The sequence below is a fragment of the Equus przewalskii genome, chromosome 5 (assembly GCF_037783145.1).
Source record: "Equus przewalskii isolate Varuska chromosome 5, EquPr2, whole genome shotgun sequence".
Taxonomy (NCBI): domain Eukaryota; kingdom Metazoa; phylum Chordata; class Mammalia; order Perissodactyla; family Equidae; genus Equus; species Equus przewalskii.
The window spans coordinates 8,287,395-8,306,434 of NC_091835.1; the positions used below are offsets into that span (position 1 = coordinate 8,287,395).

Here is a 19,040-nt window from a genome sequence, read left to right on the forward strand (position 1 = left end):
CACCAGCAAACAGTACTGGTGTTTGTGAGTTCGCTTTTGTCCTCAGGGCTGTTAACTTGCTGTCTTAGCGTGGTTTTGCTGTGCTGGGGGCCTCCCTGAGGAGCCCACTATCAGTAAACTGCGTAGGCAGCTAAGTGGGAGAATGGAACATGGCAATGCAGTATCAATTTTGGGGGGGGGGAGGAGGTTTTAGATGATTTAAATCTTGTTTTCATGTACCGGCTTTATTGAGATGTGATCACATACCATATAATTCATCCATTGAACAATTAATGGTTTTTGGTATATTCACAGAGTTGTGTAACCATCGCATCAACGTTAGAATATTTTCATCACCCCAGAAAGAGTCCTTGTCCTCTTTAGCAGTCACCCCCCAATTCCCTCCACAGCCCCTGGCAACCACTAATCTACTTTCTGTCTCTATGGATTTGCTTATTATGGACATTTTATATAAATGGACTCATTCAGTCTGTGGGCTGGTGTGAAAGGCTTCTTGCACTTAACACGATGTTTTCAAGGTTCCTCCATGGTGTAGCCTGTGTCAGTATTTTGTTCCTTTTTATGGCTGAATAGTATTCCATTGTAGGGCTATATCACAATTTTTTTATCCATTCATCTGTTGATGACAATTTGGGGTGTTTCTACTTTATGGCTCAGTATTACTTTTTTAGGTTTTCAAGGTGCACACAACTGTCAGAGATAAGCACAGCCGGACATTAGTAAAAGTGGTGAAAACAGATTTTATTCAGTAAGTACTGACAGTAAAGAGAGGAACTCCAGTCCGAGTGGTGCAGAGGTGACTGGGCATTTAAAGGGAAAATGGGAAAGTGGGGAAGGGCGTGGTGGGGGCTGGAGCAGAGTCAGGAAAGTGAAAAAGTACTGAAAGCAGGAAGTAGGGTTGGTGCATGTGAAACACACATGGGTTATCTTACTGAAGTTGCGCTCCTCCCCTCCCCCAGAGCCTCGGAGGCAGGGCCCCCAGCTTCAGGTACTGGCTGGAACAAAAAGGAAACTCTTTGGGCAGGTACTTTAAGGGGGGCTTCGTCTGAGGGATGCAGGTCATCCTGGGGAGGCTCCCTTGAGCTCTTGGAAAGTCTGTTTGCGTGTTCAGGTCTTTATAGGCCAAGGTTGAGGCCTGAGAAGAGAAGATCCCGACCAGAATTCGGTTAAGGAGAGACTATCATACCCAAAGCTGAGTTTCCTCAGTTTGTTTAGGTTCCCAACCTTTTCTAAATCTGAAAGCTATGGCACTTCTCTACGGCAAAAAATGAGTTTGTGCACTACATATCGCCCAGGATTCAGCTTTTCCTCCCCTCCACCCGCCAGCCCGTCTGCACACCCAGTGACCACCCCTTCCTTGGAGGTAGATTAGGCACGATGCCCGTAGTTTGGGCGATGGCCATCAGAGGCAGCCTTAGTTACCGACCTTAACACATGGGTTAGCCACAGTGCACCTTCGGGATCAACTAAGGGTAGAATTCCCGTGTTTACCTGATGAGGAAATGTCAAGGAAGACCAGGCAAGGCCAAGGCCTGACTGATTTAATCAGTAAAGATACAACAAGCCACTTTTAGATTTAGACATTTTATTGTTGAGGTAGCGAAAGGAAGAATAAGATCAAGGGGCAGCACCCTGTGATCCTGTCCCCCACAGTCCAAAGGACAACACTGAAAGTCTTCCAACCAGATGCCTGCACTGTGAGTGCCCGGGTCCCCTGTTGCTGGGGAGCCCCTTCTAGACTGTAGCTGAGGGGTTTTATGATGTGCGGCTCTTTTCAGAGTGGGGGTGGGCAGAAAGCCCAGAGCTCATCAGGACCGGGAGGTGATGAGAAACTGTCTCATGATGGCTTCATACGTGCGATAGGGAGGGGAGTGAGGTGGCCTCAGAGCTGCTCCTTAAGGCCCCCCCCCCAACTCTTTCATGTTCCAGGATGATCACAAAGGTCTTCTGCCATAACTCATGTTTTGGGCTCTTGTGCTGTGGCTCAAGTCCGCATGCATGGAAATGTGCAGGGCTGCCTTATAACTCCACTCCGACCTTTCACATATCCAACTAAACATTCTCAGGGGCATAGGTCACCCCATCAGATGGATATTTACTGATAGGAGCTCATACTAAACCTGTTCTGTTTGTCTTAGGCAACATCAGATGAGAGTCACCATGACCTTGATTCTCTCTAGTAGATTAGGCCTATTTGGAGTATAGACTGCAGCCACGTTCCGCATTGGAGGGCAACTAGAGGTGTCAGCAATCATGCATCCCCTGCCTCTGCCAGCCCATGGACAGTATGATTGTCTGTTACCACCCAGGCTGAAGAGTTTAGAACGACCTGTGACAAAGGAGCGAAAGAGGCCAACAGTACCAGGATGAACCTAAAGAGACCAGATGAGTGTCCAGAAAGTTCATCTTGTCCTTCATCTTTAGTGGACGCTGATCCTTTCTGAAGTCAACGGCTCTTGGGAAGTTTCTAAGAGTTTTTAGATTCAGATTCTCTTTGGCCGGCGGTCAAGTTGAGGGTGGTGGCGGCAGTCTGGGTTCAATAGGCCAGATGCCCTGTAGACAAGAGCTGAGAGAGAGATTAATAGTTCTTTCTTTCACCCCCAACTTCCTGGGGTTGGCCCCTGATGTCCCACAAGCCAGAGGTGTTCCTCTCCTTCCACAGCCATGTGATCAATGTGCCAAGCCCCTCCAGGGGTCACGTCACTCTTTGCCCCAATCTTCCTGTGTCACTCTCACATGAGCCCTGAGGTGCCTCAGTTGTTTCTTCCTTGTGTATGTCATACTATCCTAGAACATCTTTCTCCCCTGACATATGGGCCACATCAGGACCATCTTAGGAGTTGTCACCTCATATTCATGATCATTATCATCGATATCCATGATTGCCCAAGTGTGGCAAGCACAGCCAGTGGCAAAAGAAGCACCAAGTTTGAGTAGTTCACGCCCTGACTCTTCTTCTAGTTGCAGGTTCCAAGGTGTAGGTGTAGGAAGAAAAATGGTAGAATGGGATGAGTTAGTTATTTGGTTTGGGTTTCTTACAGCCTATCTGAGCCTCTTCCCATCCCCCCAATCTCATAATTAAAAATTCTGTTTAAATGGGAGGAACCCTCCTGATAAACTGCCTCATTTATAGTCCAGACTGACTTTCTTAAGTGTGTGATCCACTGGGAGCTGAGCCTTGGTTGTCCAGTTATCTTTTTCCCTTTCTCCTTTAAGAGTCCATTCCATCGTTCAGTGGTACCTGCTACCTGGGGATGATATAGGGCGTGAATGGTACCTGCTGCCTGGGGATGATATAGGGCGTGAATGGTACCTGCTGCCTGGGGATGATATAGGGCGTGAATGGTACCTGCTGCCTGGGGATGATATAGGGCGTGAATGGTACCTGCTGCCTGGGGATGATATAGGGCGTGAATGGTACCTGCTGCCTGGGGATGATATAGGGCGTGAATGGTACCTGCTACCTGGGGATGATATAGGGCGTGAATGGTACCTGCTACCTGGGGATGATATGGAGAGTGGAAGGTTCAGTGAATGTCCCAAGTAGCTGTCCACTGCTGGGTACTTTTTACTACAAAGGTGACACCATTGTCTGATCGAGTGCTCTTGGGAATCTGGATATGTAGCACAGTCTGTCTAAGGGTCTTTGAATAATGTGCCCCCCATATGCTGTGGGGATGGAGGTGGCAGTGCCATACCGTGCAAAGGTGTCTACTGCAGTCAATGCCCAATAGTACCTTTGAGAGGATGGTAGGGGACCTATACAGTCTATTTGCCAGGACAGGCTGGGTCCAGTACCCCTTGCTGTGTGCCCCAAAGTTTCCTTTACCACTGGACTGTGCAGCTGGCAGTCTGGGCATATTTGCAAGACTCCCTTGGCTTGCAAGACTTCCTTGGAGTCACTGGGCCTTGTTTTGGGGCCCGGTACTGAATGGTGGATGGCTCACCAGGCCCTGTATGATGGCGTATCCAGGCAGCTATGGTCCTACATGGGCACCACAGGTCTCATCAACTTGTTGATTCCATCGATGTTCATACAAGGAGACCTTTTTCATGGGCATCCACCTGGGTCACAAGCAAGGGACGTGGGTCTTGTGTGGTCTACTGCTGTAATTTTCATCACCACAGAGGCTGAGGCTTGATCATCCAGGCATCCCACCGCCAGGCACCAGACCACACTGTCGTGAATCAGTGAAAATGTAACAAGGTACATTTGGGGAGGTCTTTTCCAGGGCAAGTACCATAGCTCACAACTCTGCCCATTGAACAGAGTTCTCTTTTCCATGCATAGTTTTAAACAGTTTTCTTTAGGGCTGCACAGCAGCCCAGTATATCCCATGGCCTTCAACTTAGCTGATCTATCCGTGAACCAGGCCCAAGCATTGTCAAGAACCTCAATATACTGAAGCTGCCCAGAAACCGGAGGTGTTAGCATCAACCCTACATCTGAATCAACACATCTGAAGGGCGACTAACCACTTTAATGCTTGGTTGACTTCTTTCCTGGGCGTACCACTTCTGTGTATAAGGGACGCTTGGCAGGCAATACCCACTCTGTTGATGTTCTCATATCTGACCCATCCCGTGACAGGGACATCCGAGTATAGCAACACTTTGCTCTGTCAGTCTCTCAGTGTCCACCAGCGCTCAATAATAAGCCAGTCATTGTCTCGCAACTGGGGTACTCTGGGTGGTCATGTCAGGCAAGTGCCATGTCCAAAACCCTAGTGAACCATTGCCTGGTGGCCACATAATTTGGCAGCAGGCTCCAGTCTGCATAACCGTCAGTCACTGGCACTTGTGGCTCAAAAAGTTCATGAGGGCTGACTGGCCCAAGAGGAAGGGCAGTCTGTACAGCCTGTTGGATAGTTTCCTTAGCATGTGTGTCTGTACTCGCTCTTTGATCAAGACCTGATCTCCCTTCCACCCCTTCCTTTTCCCCGGAATCCTATACTACTTTACTGATACCACGTGACTAAGCTGAGGGAACTAGGTGGACTCCTGGTGGTCCACTCAACCCACTACCACTGTTTTACTTGTGGCATTTCCCCAGTGGGAACATCCTTACAATCTAGAGAAGTATTATATGTCCTTAACAGATCTGTTCCTAGACACCTCCAGCTGTATCCATTACATTGTAACCACTTGACTGTGGATTGGCTCAAAAAGGCTCACCCCCTGTGATCATTAATTTTGTGTGTCAACTTAACTAGGCTATGGAGTTTGGTCAAACAGCAGTCTAGATATTGATGCGAAGCTAGTTTTTAGATGTAATTAACCTTTAATTGATTAGATTTTGAGTAAAGCAGTTTACCCTCCATAGCGTGGGGAGGCCTCATCTAATCGGTTGAAAGTCTTAAGTGGAAAGACTAAAGTCCCCGGAAGAGGAGAGAATTCTGCCTCCACACTGCCTTCAGACTCAAGACTGCAAAGTCAGCTCCTGCTGGAATTTCCAGCCTTCTGCTTCACCCTGCGAATTTCACATTTGCCAGCCCCCACAATTTCATGAGCCGATTCCTTAAAATAAATCTTTCTTTATGTACACGTGTATCCCATTGATTCTGTTTCTCTGGAGAGGCCTGACTAATACACCCACAAAATCACATGAGTACGTTGTCCAACCTGAGACAGTTAAATCTAATTAAAGTAATTTTTCAGCCATACCCATGGGTATTTCTCGGCACCATAATGACTTGTGCCCCAGTGTCCAAAAAGGCTGAAAAGGTTTGACAATCTTGGTTGTCATCAAATCCCCAGCACACCTTGACCTGTGCATAAGAACCCTGGTCTTCCTTAGGGAAGGAGAAACTTGGGCCTCCGCCCTAGTTGTGTTTGTTCTTGGAGAGGGTGAGATCTGGGTTGAGAGGGGGCATGAAGGTAATAGATCGATACTGTTGCAAACAGCAGAGACCTCAGCAAGGGGTCTAGCTCCTCTTGGCCTTCGTCCTGTTTGTCCACAGTAACTGCCAAAGCTGACTGGGCATTCTCCCCTCTTACAACCTGGATCTTTCACTTTGGCGGCCCTCTCACAGCCTCATGGTGAGAGAGAATTTCCACGGGCAAACCACAAATCTGCAATTTGGAGACCTCCTGGCATAATAGCCAGGTGTATGTGGTCCTACATTCTGGATCCCTGTATTCCTACATTCTCCCCCTGTGTTAGTTTGCTGAGGCTGCCATGACAAAGTACCACACAGTGGACAGCCTAAAAAATGGAAACTTACTGCGCACAGTTCTGGAGGCCAGAAGCCCCAAATTAAGGTGTTGGCAGAATTGGTTCCTTCTGAAAGCTGTAGGGGGAGTGTCTGTCCCAGGCCTCTTTTCTTGTCTTGTAGATGGCTGTCGTCATGTTCACATGTATGCACGTGAGTCTACGTCCAAATTTCCTCTTTTTATGAGGGCACCAGTCATATTAGATTTGGGCCCATCCTAATGACCTCATGTTAACTGGATTACTTCAGTAAAAACTCTATCTCAAAATAAGATCATGTTCTGAGGTGCTGAGGGTTAGAACTTCAACATAGGAATTTTGGGGGAGGGGACACAGTTCACTCCATAACACCCCCATTAGCCTGAAGGGCATTTATCTTGGTCTGTGTCCAGGCTTCCATTCTGAGAAGTTTGTTGCCCAGACCTAAATAGTTTTCCAGAATCTATCTCTGGATTGTAAAATGTTTAACTAATCCCAAAAGTCTGATGGTGCCCATTGAACAAACTGCTCACTCTAACCCTGAGTGATGAGCTCGTTATCTGCGCACTTGCGTTTCCCACTATAAACCCAGGCTGGGGTTACAGGGGCCCTAAGGAAAGTTCTAGATCCCCCTCTTGTCACCCGTGGGTGGTCATCAGATGATGGTTTTGTTATGGATGTAAAGACCCACTGCAACAAGCCGTGGTCAGTCTTCATCTGTTCTTCCTCCGTGCTCACGTCATCAGCTCAAGGGTTTGTGACCAGGGTGGCTAGGAGTGTGGGGTTGTTGTCAGGTGATGAGTTGGTTTCCATTCCTTCTCATCCAGCAGAACTGGGGTGGCTTTCTCATCTGCCAGCTGGTGCTTCTCGGGTCTCGTTAGGCTTTTGCTCCAACCTATCTCTAATTTCTCCCTTCCTGCTCCTTATAAGAAGGGACCTCAGTATATCTCTGAGGAACTGACCACCCTTGATGACCAGGGGATATTTTATCTGTGGTCACAGCCACCTGTCCAAGAGAAGCAGTTTTGCTTTCCTGGTGACATAGAAAGGTAAGGAACCACCACATCATGCCTTTTAACAATGTTATGGGGCCCTCACTCTCAACACCAACACCACACAACAGGGCGCTCAGGGACAACGGTCAAGGACGCTTGTCCCCTTGTCACTAAACACATCAGCAACCAGGTCTGCTACCGCCCGCGAGGATCCTATTTTATACCTTGCTAGTCGGCCTGTGGGGTCTTGCTGTTTTTTGTTCCAAAGGAAGTTATGACCTTAACAGCTTTGGGGAGGAGGGGTAAGACCCCAGGTAGGCAGTCTGTTGGGAACAGTGGGGCAGCACCCTAGTAGTGCGATCCCTTTTGCAGGTGCAACTTTTTTATCAGGAAGGTACTGCTGCTTAGTTGGTAAAAGACAGCTGTTTTTCTCTGACAGCCAGCAGAATCCACCAACATTGTTTCCAGAAACCACTTAACAAGCCAACTTGAGCTTTGTTGGGGCTGACCAGTAGTCACTCCTGCTGAGACTTTCAACTTGCTCAGGCACCATCTTGTTTGTCTTCTCAGACTCCTTGGCCTCAGACCCCACTGAGAGCCATCTTATGCCCAGGCTCCACCCCCAACACCATCTTCCTCTCCTCCCCTCTGTAAAAACCTGCCCTTTTAAAATCAGGCCCTCTAAGGATTCAAATGCTAGCCCCCTAAATAGTATTTCTAAGATAACTGGAGCAAATAGAAAACTAGAAGGAAAAACTTAAATAGCAGTTACCCTAGACTTTTGATACTAGACAAAATGAGTCCAAAAACAGTTCTAAAAGGATGCTTCCAGCATACAAATATAAATCTTTACTAAACTTTGGCCACCTGAATAAGTAAGCTTACCTTAGTCCATCTGCCAGAAATGCAATTTGGATCCAAGTATGCTTTTGAGTTTTGTGCCTGAGAAGTGGCTAAATGTTTTACGACAAAAGCTATGAGATCTCTGTTTCTGGCTGTCTCTGTGTATATTCTAGAGAGGAGATATTTTTGTATTTCTGGCCGGTATTGCTAGAATTGATTTGTAAAAAGCTCTATTTAATTGGCTTGAAATTAAGTGCTTATCAATTAGGTATTCCTAAATCTCAGAAATACAATAGAAACTGACTTACATGCTTTTCCGGTTCATGTGATCTAGGATCAATCTTTAATAAATAAAAGCTAGCTTAAGGTTGTTGCTGTAGGTAAAAAACAGACATGTCTTCAGAGTTGTTAGTATTGGTTGTATTGCAAATATATAACTTTTTCTCTGCCTGGCTTTACTAGTCAAGTGGGCTCATGCGGTCTCTGTTATAAAATTTGTCAGCAAGAAAGGAACTTAAGATGATGATGGGCTATTTCGTGCCCAATCCAGGCATGATTATTGAACGCAAGTAATTAAAATAAGTGTAAATGAGATCAAAGTTTGTACCAAGTTAAACTAAATAATGGATAGTTGTTGAATACCTAAATCTCTTTCCAAACAAGATAAAATACTAATTGCTGATAATAAATTAATTACCGAACATAGGTTTATCTACTTTTGGCTTCCTATTACAAAGAAACTAAGGATAAATTTGGGTCTGTTGGTAAACATGTCTTGTACCACGTTGAAAGATTGTTCTATTCAAAGGGCATATACTCCCAGAAATTATGAAATGTGTTTATAAATCTGCCAATCCATGATTGCTTCCTTCTTAGTTTTTACCAGGAATTTGGGATTCTCAGGGTTGAGAATTCTAATATAAATAACTACAGTTACTAGAAATAAAAGGGAAACATCTCTGTATGCAAGGAAAGTAGGATGTGTGTTTTAGTAAAAGGTTTATGGAAAAGATCTTGGGAAAAGATTTATTTTTATTTCTTTATTTATTTTTGGTGAGGAAGATTGGCCCTGAGCTAACGTCCATGGCAATCTTCCTCTATTTTATGTGGGATGCTGCCACAGCATGGCTTGATGAGGCGTGTGTAGGTCCACACCTGGGATCTGAACCTGTGAACGGCAGACCACTGAAGTGGAGCACGTGAACTTAACCACTATGCCACTGGGCCAGCCCCTGGGAAAAGAATTTTATGAGTGATCAGGACTGGCTAAGATTGAAATGAGTAAACTTTAATATCAAAATCAGCTGACGCAAAATGAAAACTTGTCTTTCTTTTCTGAGAGGACAGGGTTTTCTTGGGCTATTGTTCTGCTGGTGAAATCCATTGTGGAAGCTTCTTCACCTTTAAGCAGTATGCCTGAAAACAGAGATTTTGTGTTTTATCAAAATCATTTCCTTCATTGTTTCTGTTGGGTCTTTAATTACTTAAGGAAACTGAGTCTTCTTGGGATTGAAGGAGATAAATTTTGCTTACAACTATGTAACCTGTATTTACCTTTGAAACCTTCTCTGTTACTTTGGTCAGATAGATGCTTAAGTATTATTTCGTAATCATCTGTGGTGCTATTTTATCAAATGTCCAAACCTTTTGATGTTTTTAACAAGCTTCCCAAAATATTCAAATTCAAATGACATTTAAAACCAGAATGTAACTGGGATTTTTCCAGAGAGCCCCCGGGACATTGTGAAAGATTTATTCCCTCTCCTTATAAAAAGAGAGATGTCACACTAATTAGCTTTATTTGGTATGTCAAATTACATGAGAAGCATGGTTGAATAAGCAATAATAAACCTTTTTAGGTTATATTGTACGGGTAAATGTTACTAAAATGTGTTCTAAAAATTGTATAAAATTCCTAAACATCTGATTTGTCTTAAAATAATGTTATTACCTATAATTCTAGTTACTGTCTAAACTGCATGTCACAAAAATACCCAAATTTCCTCCTCAATTGCCTTTACGCATTGCCTTTTTTTAAAAAAAAGTCTTTTGTCAGTTACAGACAGTTGTTGTCTTACTCACATGCTTTTACAAGTATGTTTCATTTTCAAATAGATTCATGAAAAAGACTTTGCCAAATATTCTGGAATATAACTTTTGATAACTTTAAGATCATAACACTGAACCGGGTAGAAGTTTCTGGAACTCAAGTGAAAGACTGATTGCTTTAATGTTTTGTTTTTCAGATGTAAAGGACTCCTTTTTTCCTCCTCTCCTTTAAGCTGTCTGTAACTTACAGCAATTTGGTAAAGGGCGTCTTTGCAACGAGGTTGAAACATTTGTCTTTTTCTCTCTACTTGTTCCCTTAAGGATTCTTTTCACGACACTATGTATATTTGCCTGGGTTCAGTGAAGGTCTCTTCTCCTTGTAACAGGACACAGTTGGAAATATTGGCTACATTACCAAGGCTTTGACTAGAATATTATATTTAAAGAAGATGTACATAGATTCAGATACAACCAGACAGCTTTAAGGAACTCCTTGAGAAGTTGGCCTAGTACCTCGCTTACAAGGTTTCAGCAGAGAAATCTTAAAAAAGAGCTTATGTGGTTAATCACTATTCTTGCTGCACTTATGTAAATAAATAGGCCAAGTTTAATCCAAACAGATTAGTTTTATTATGATTGTCTTTAATAAAAATGGGGGTTATTATGGAGAGAGAAATTATGCTTGCACCTTCGTGGATATTAAATTCTAGTCCTATTAATTGTCTTTAAGGTTTTGTTGTATACCTGTAAGCTAGACTGGATCCTAAATTCTTCTAGTTTCCTTAAATGTCTGGCTACTCTACTCCAAACTGGTGTTTCCAATTTTGCCGCTCTTGAAATCTCCCTGGAAGGGACCATGCTAGGACCTCCCCACTACCCAGATGGCAGCCCAACTTCAAGAACTCGAACCTGGGGTGCACAACCCACAGCTGAAGAAGGCTTCACCTGACATCTGGTCCTGACCAAACACTGGAGGCCTCCGAGTCAGACTGACCAGGAGGAGACGCCGCTGACGTCCGAGGCAGACAGCTCTCCCAGGATGACCGGACCAGACCTTATAGCCTCTTCCCACTGTTGTTGCTTACTTTATCTTCTCCCTTTTTTTCCTGGAAGGACGATGCCCTTGTCCGCATTTCCAACCTCTGATTGCTGGATTCGCCATCAGAAACCTCAGTCTATCCAAGAAAGTAATGACCCCTTAGCTCACCCTATAAGGAATTCCACTGGGATTTCGGATACTGTTGTTTGTCTGAATTGCTCTGCTGGCCCATTTTGCCAAGTCAGGGTGCTAAGTCCACCTAAACTCATGCCTTGCTTTAATTTCACCCAGCCTTGGGAGGTGAAAACAAGATCTTTTGAATATTTGTATGAAAAATTCTTTGGAGCCGCCACTGTAACCCTGGCCATCTGTAAATTTCTTGATATACCCATATATTTACGCAACCTCTCGATATGTAACAACATAGTGTCTGAACCTTAGTTATATAATGGTGAACCAGTCTGTGGATGATATCACCTATGCGGGAACCTTATGTGCACCCCCTGGTTGTGTCTTCATCTGTGGAGGTTTCAGTAATGGCCTTTATGCTTGGGCAACTCATTGCCTTGACAACTGGAGAAAACAAGGATGGCGTGCCCTGGCCGTATTCACTGTCCTGTTCTCTCTACATAACCAGAGGCCTTTCATTGGTCTCTCCCATTGAATCCCCGTATCACTCTCAACGAGAACTTCCACGAGGCGTATATGCCTCTGCGTTTGCCTCCATGAGGAGAGCTTTCTTCCTGGATCAGACTGAGTGCCAACAGACAAATGATCAGGGCTCTCTCCCTGACTCGAGAAGAGCTGGCCGACCCCACAGCCAAAGCAATTTCAGCTCAGCGACAGTCGCTTAACTCACTGGCCGAGGTACTGTGGATAATCATATAGCCCTCGATTACCTACTGCTGAGCAGGGAGGTGTCTGTGCCGTGGCAAACACCTCCTGTTGCACACGGATGAATGCCTCTGAGGAAGTGGAAACCCGGTTACATGAGATTAGAGAGCAAGCACAGTGGTACAACAGATTTCACCTAACAAGCCACTGTCTTTTGATTTGTTTAGCTGGTTACCTTTAGGTCTGGGCTCCTGGTTTAGAGGTGTCCTGCAAACTGGGCTGATAGCTTTGCTTTTAATCTTACTCTGTGTACTTGTTGTGAAGTTCTGTGCCTATTGTGTTGAACCTCTGTAAAAATGACCTAACTAATAAGGGGATGTTAGTTCAACAATTTGAAATGATTTTCGATGCTTATGACCTCAGACAGCTACAGATTTTAAATAAGAAATGCTTGAGAGTTCTCCCTCCTAACCTTCCTTGTTCCTCAAATGTGGCCTAAATGGCTTCCAACCACTATGCACTTTCCTTCCAACGTGGGGCATCACAAGCAGGAAGGGTTCTTCCTGGCACCGAGGGACCAAACCAGTACATGCAGAGAACCTGACTGTTGATCAGTGGTGCTTTCAGAGAAAGATCTTGATCAAACAGGGAAAATAGGGAAATTAATGAAAGAAACCTTAACTAAATTGGAGTTGGGAAGGCCTGTAGGGGGAGCTCTCAGGGCCTGTCACACACCATCAATTGCACTAAATAGGAAGAGAGGCATGCTGGTCTTGGACAGGAAGTAAAACTACTTTGTGACTGAAGGAAGATTTCTCTCCCCACACAGCAACAGCCCAGCCAATGAGAAGTTATTGCCTCCGTGAACTGTAACTTCCCCCCAATGAACTTTCCTTTAGAACAGCCCCTCCCTACTCCCCCTTTTTCTCTATAAAGGCAGCTCCCTTCCTTTCTCTTCCAGATTTGCCTATGGTTCACCATAGCAGGCACGTCCCAAATTGCAGTTCTTTTGGCTATTCTTGAATAAACTCGTTTTGAGATAAAATAACAAATTTGGTGTTTAAGTTGACAAAACCAGACTGTGAGTTGTGGGGTCCCCTGTTGTTGAGGAGCCCCTTTGGGACCACGGTGAAGCAGTTTTATGTTCTCCAGCTCTTTCCTAAGGGGAGCAGGGCAGAAAGCTCACAACTCAGCAGAGGCGGTGAGCAACTGTCTGATGACAGCCTCCCAGGCGACACGTAGGGAGGTGAGTGCCAGGTGGTGTCGTGGCCGCTCCTTAAGGCCTCCAGTCCTTCTGGGAGGATCACAAGCTTTCAGCCCTGAAGACTTAGGGAAGGCTGGGTTTAAGCCTTTGTGCATATGGCTGCATGCAAGGTCAAGAGGGCGCCATGGCGGAGCTGTTCCCCAACCAAGTGACAAAACCTGTTAGTTTTGGAGCTGGAGTGGAGCAAAATCAGCCAAGCAGTCCCTGACCCCCTCAACTGATGACCCCCGTGTGGGTGGCCAAGGTGAGATGAAAACACATGACAATGAGGCAGGCCCTTTTTTTCCTATAAAAATTACCCTTGTTTTTTAAAAAATCACATAAATATGTTACATGCTAATTATTTGTGATTACATACCATATTTAAGAGAGGATGTCATTTTCACTTAGTTGAAATAATTTGTAGAAGGTATGTTTATTGTAGAGAAATAAAAAAAAATATGAAGATCCTAGGGCTGACCCGGTGGTGCAGCAGTTAAGTTCGCTCACTCTGCTTTGGTTGCCTAGGATTTACTGGTTCAGATCCCAGGTACGGACCTATGCACCGCTTGTCAAGTCGTGCTTTGGCAGGTATCCCACATATAAAGTAGAGGAATATGGGCATGGATGATAGCTCAGGGCCAATCTTCCTCAGCAAAAAAGAAAAAAAAGAAGAGGAGGATTGGCAGTGGATGTTAGCTCAGGGCTAATATTCTTCCAAAAAAAAAAAAATTGAAGATGCAAAAAGAAGAAAATCCAAATCTTCTGTAATCCTAACACCCTGCACAGGTCACAGTGCCTTGTACACACAGGTGCTTAATAAGCATTTGTGAAATTAATACATAAATACACACGTGATCTTGGGGGTAATAAGTAAGCATTATCCCCACTTGCTTGTCCTTGGTGAATAGGCTTCCACACTTTCCCCCATGTGTCATCTGCATAAATATATTTTTAAAAATGAAACATATATTACATATATATGTATAGAATATTACATATATATGAAGTATATATTACATGCTACAGCATGTATCATACGTTCCTTTTTATGGCTGAATAATATTCCATTATATGTATATACCACAATTGGCTTATCCATCCATCAGTTGATGACATTTGGGTTGCCTCCACCTTTTGACTATTATGAATAATGCTGCTATAAACATTTATGTACAAGTCTCTGTGTGGCATATGTTTTCATTTCTCTTAGATATATACCTATAGGTGGAATTGCTAGGTCATATGGTAATTCTGTGTTTAGCTTTTTGAGGACCTGCCTAATGGTTTTCCCCAGCAGCTGCACCATTTTTTACGTTACCATCAGCAACATACAAGAGTACTAATTCCTGCAGTTTTAGCTGTTAGATTTTGGTCGTTGATCCATTTTGAGTTAATTTTTGTGTATGGAGTGAGGTAGGGGTCCAACTTCATTCTTTTACACTTGGTTATTCACTTGTCCCAGCACCACTTGTTGACGAAACTGTTCTTTCCCCATTGAATGGTCTTGGCACTCTTGTCGAAAATCAATTGACCATAGATATTTGGGTTTATTTCTGGACTCTCAATTCTAGTCCACTGATCTATCGTAAGGGTATACGTATATCCTTATGCTACTGCCACACTGGTTTGATTACTGTATAAAGTTTTGATGATTAAGTTTTAAAATCAGGAAGTATGAATCTTCTAACTTTGTTTTTCTTTTTCAATATTGTTTTGGCTCTTCAGGGCCTCTTGCAGTTCTGTATGAATTTGAGGATTAGTTTTTCTGTTTCTTCGGAAAAGGCCATTGGAATCTTGATGGAAATTGCTTTGAATCAGTACTCTTCTTTGGGGAGTGCTGCCATCTTAACAATGTTAAATCTCCCTATCTATGAACATGGGATGTCTTTCCATTTATTTAGGTCTTTAATTTCTTTCAGCAATGTTTTGTAGTTTTTAGTATACAAGTGTTTCACCTCCTTAGTTAAATTTATTCCTTAGTATTTTATTCTTTGGGATGCTATGTATTAGTCTGCTCCGGCTGCCATAACAAAATACCACAGACTGGTTGCCTTAAACAATAGAAATTTATTTTCTCACAATTCTGGAGCCTGGAAGTCTGAGACCAGGGTGCCAGTATGGTTGGTTTCTGGTGAGAGCTCTCTTCCTGGCTTGTAGACAGCTGCCTTTTCCCTGTGACCTCACATGGCCTTTTCTTGGTGTGTACGTGCAGAGAGAGACAGACAGAGACAGAGACAGAGAGAGAGAACATGCTCTCTGATGTCTCTTCTCATGAGGACACTAATCCTATTGGATCAGGGCCCCACTCTTATTTAATCTTAATTGCTCATTTAATCTTAATTACTTCCTTAGAGGTCCCATCTCTAAATACAACCACACTGGGGGCTAATACTTCAGCATAAGAATTTTGGGGAGACACAAACATTTGGTCCATAATAGATGCTGTTGTAAGTAAGATTATTTTCTTAATTTCCTTTTTAGATTATACATCCAGGCTTTTAAAACTAATGCCCACCCCAGTGGAGCCACTGTTACCAGTTTCCTATGTACCTTCGTCCTCACCTCCTTTCTGTGTCTGTCTCTGGTTCTGTCTCATATATTCTCTGCATTGTCTGCAACTTTTTTCATCACTTGATTCATTAACTGCCAAATATTCATGAAGTGTCTATAATGTGCCTGGCAGTGTGTCAAGCAATAGGAGAGGTAATGAAGAAGTATGACCTGGCTCTTTCACTCGAAGATTTTCAATCCAGTTGAAGAGACAAAACATCTGCAAAATAGGGGACAATTTATGGGCATAGGTCATCAAATTCCCCACCGTATGGTCCATGCCCTGGGATGCAAACTCTCTAAGGGTAGGTCTTCTCTGCTGTGCTCGCAGCTATACCCCACCCCCTGAATCAGTAAAGGAGAAACAGGATGTGAGCTCAATAAGTGAATGTTGAATGAATTCAACACTCTCCATCTTTGGAGTCTTACCTGATGGAAACTGCCCCTCCCATTCATCCTGGAAGATGATTCCCGGGGCACTCTGTTCTGCAAAGTGGTACATAGATAGGACCTATGTGAGAACCTTGGGGCTCTCTAACTGGCTCAGGTTACAGCCTAATAGTAGGCTCGCAGACACAGCACACATCTCTCAGCAAGTATTCTGGTGTCTTTCTAAAATAAGTTCTTATATAAATAGATCCTTGTTAAGTTTCACCAGGTAAACTAACTGAGAAGAGGAATACGGAGGAGGAGGGAAGAAAGCCTGGCCTGGGCAAAGGGGGAAATGTCCCAGAAATCCCCAGTCTGAGCCGGGAAGCAGTGCCAGAGGCTTTTCTCTGATTCTGAGATCATGATAGAAAATTTGAAAAACAAATCACAATATAAAGAAGAAATTAACTATATATAAACCATGCCTCAGAGATAACCACTCTTTGCATTTTTATAAAAACATTACTTGTAATTTTACTTGAACTTAGCAGAAGGAAAAGAAATCAAACTTCAGATAAACATTTCTTCAAAATGAGATATTTTTAAAACAGAGTCCTCTAAAATTAAAGAATTGAAAGACATATTAAAGGGTTGGGGTTATTGCAGAGGTTCTCAACCTCGGGGCATTTTGGCAATATCTGGAGATATTTTTGATTGTCACAACTTGGGGGGCCGGGTGGTGCTAGAGGATAAAGGCCCAGGATGCTGCTAAACCTCCTACCATGCACAGGACTGTCCACCGCAACAGAGATTTCTCTAGCCCCAAATGTCAACAGTAATGAGAAACCCTGGGTTATCTCGTAGTTGTGATGGTTTTAAATAGCCCATATTTTTAAAGGGCTTAAGTGCGTTTCTAGTTAGTAAGATATCTTATTTAGCCCCCCTTTCTTGGGCAAAAGATACCATGCTTTTTCATTTAAAAACTTATCTTGGCTAGCTATCTATCTGTCTTTCCGTATTAGTACACAAGGAGCTGCTTCATCCTCTTTTTTTTTTTCTTCCAATGAAGATAATCAATGAGAAAATTCTTTCTTTTTTTTTAACGATTGGCACCTGAGCTAACACCTGTTGCCAATCTTCTTCTTTTTCCCTTCTTCTTCTTCTCCCCAAAGCCCCCCAGTACATAGTTGTATATTCTAGTTGTAGATCCTTCTGGTTGTGCCATGTGGGACATCGCCTCAGCGTGGCTTGATGAGCGGTGCTTAGGTCTGTGCCTAGCATCCAAACTGGAGAAACCCTGGGCCACCGAAGCAGAGCACGTGAACTTAACCACTCGGCCACGAGGCTGGCCCCTCATCTTCTTTTTAAAGGTGATCCAGTATTCCATCATGTAGATGTCTAGACTTTGTTTTTAAATGTGTTTGTAATTCTTATAAATATTAGCAAATTGTCCTCCGTGTGAGGTTGTGTCGATTTAGACCCCCACGTGCAGTGTATGAATATGTCTGTTTCTCCCCAGGAATCACTGTAGTTTACAATCAGCTGTTCAAGTCATACCACGCTGATAGGCATTACCGAGAGGTGGAAGTGGGAAACCAGCCTAATGGATGTTAGGGGTTTGTCGAGGCTGTCTTCCCAGGAACGGGCAGAATCAGCAGTTAATTCAGGGTGGATTCTGGGCAATTGGGTAATATATTGAAGGCAATCGTGTTGCATTGATCCAGGAGAATCTAGTTTTTAATGCCAGGAGTAAGACTGGCATTTTTCTTGACTATGGGTCGGATGAGGTTTCCTCCTATGAGTTGAATGATAGATCTCTTCTCCATAATTTTAATATCTCTTTTACAGTGGCTCTTTGGCCTAATTTCTATTCTAGAGCAGATTATGATCCTGTTAAATTCTCTTCAGTAACAGATTATGAAAGATGAAGTACCTGGGAAACCAGTATGTTTCATTTTCTTTCAGTTTTGTGGGTTTAACTTAGCCAGTAAATTTGGTCTTAGTATTTGTGGGTTCTTTTAAGTTTTAACCCCCAAAACCAAAATATATTTTCTCCCTCATTTTCAGCAACTATAAAAACATTGTAGCAATACCAATTTCAGAGATGCTAGTGGTATCGGTTGTCAAGTGCTTTGGAAATTCTAAGATAAAATATTTGAGAATTATGTTACTTAACACAGCTAATAGTTTTTTAATTAAAAAAAAAAAATTCGGAGCCAGCCCCGTGGCCAAGTGGTTAAGTTCACGCCCTCTGCTTCGGCGGCCCAGGGTTTTGCCACTTCAGATCCTTGGCGCAGACATGGCACCGCTCATTGGGCCATGATGAGGCGGTGTCCCACATGCCACAACTAGAAGGACCCACAACTAAAATATGCAGCTATGTATGGGGGGATTTGGGGAGAAAAAGCAGAAAAAAAAAAGAAGATTGGCAACAGCTGTTACGTCAGGTGCCAATCTTTAAAAAAAAAAAAATTTCATACCCCGGGTGCTGGCCCCATGGCGTAGTGGTTAAGTTCGGTATGCTCTGCTTCGGCGGCCTGGGTTCATGGGTTTGGATCCTGGGTGCAGACCCACACCACTTGTCAGCCATACTGTGGCAGCGACCCACATATAAAAGAGTTGAGGAAGATTGGCACAGATGTTAGCTCAGGGCTAATCTTCCTCAGGGGGAAAAAAAATTTATACTGCATAGCTTACTTCCTTTTTGGATCTTGACTTTCTCATCCAGCTTCTTGTTTTTCCTGGAGGTTCTAATTGTGTTTCCTTATTCTTGTTGACTATGTGAGATATTCGTCATCTCGTTGACAGCAAGCTGCAGTAGATGTAAATGTTTCTATGAAGGAGCCATAGGCATTCTACTAGACTGCAAAAGAGCTCAGTTTCCCTAAAATCCTGGCCTCCAAATATCTTCACCTCAACTTTCTT

The 19,040-nt window shown here is 43.6% G+C and overlaps 1 protein-coding gene across 7 annotated transcripts in view; it reads left to right on the plus strand.

Annotated features, from left to right (window-relative positions):
• Positions 1-19,040, plus strand: part of CYP27A1 (cytochrome P450 family 27 subfamily A member 1) — a 43,816-nt gene that overhangs the window by 12,423 nt on the left and 12,353 nt on the right. The gene's annotated exons all lie outside the window — the stretch shown is intronic.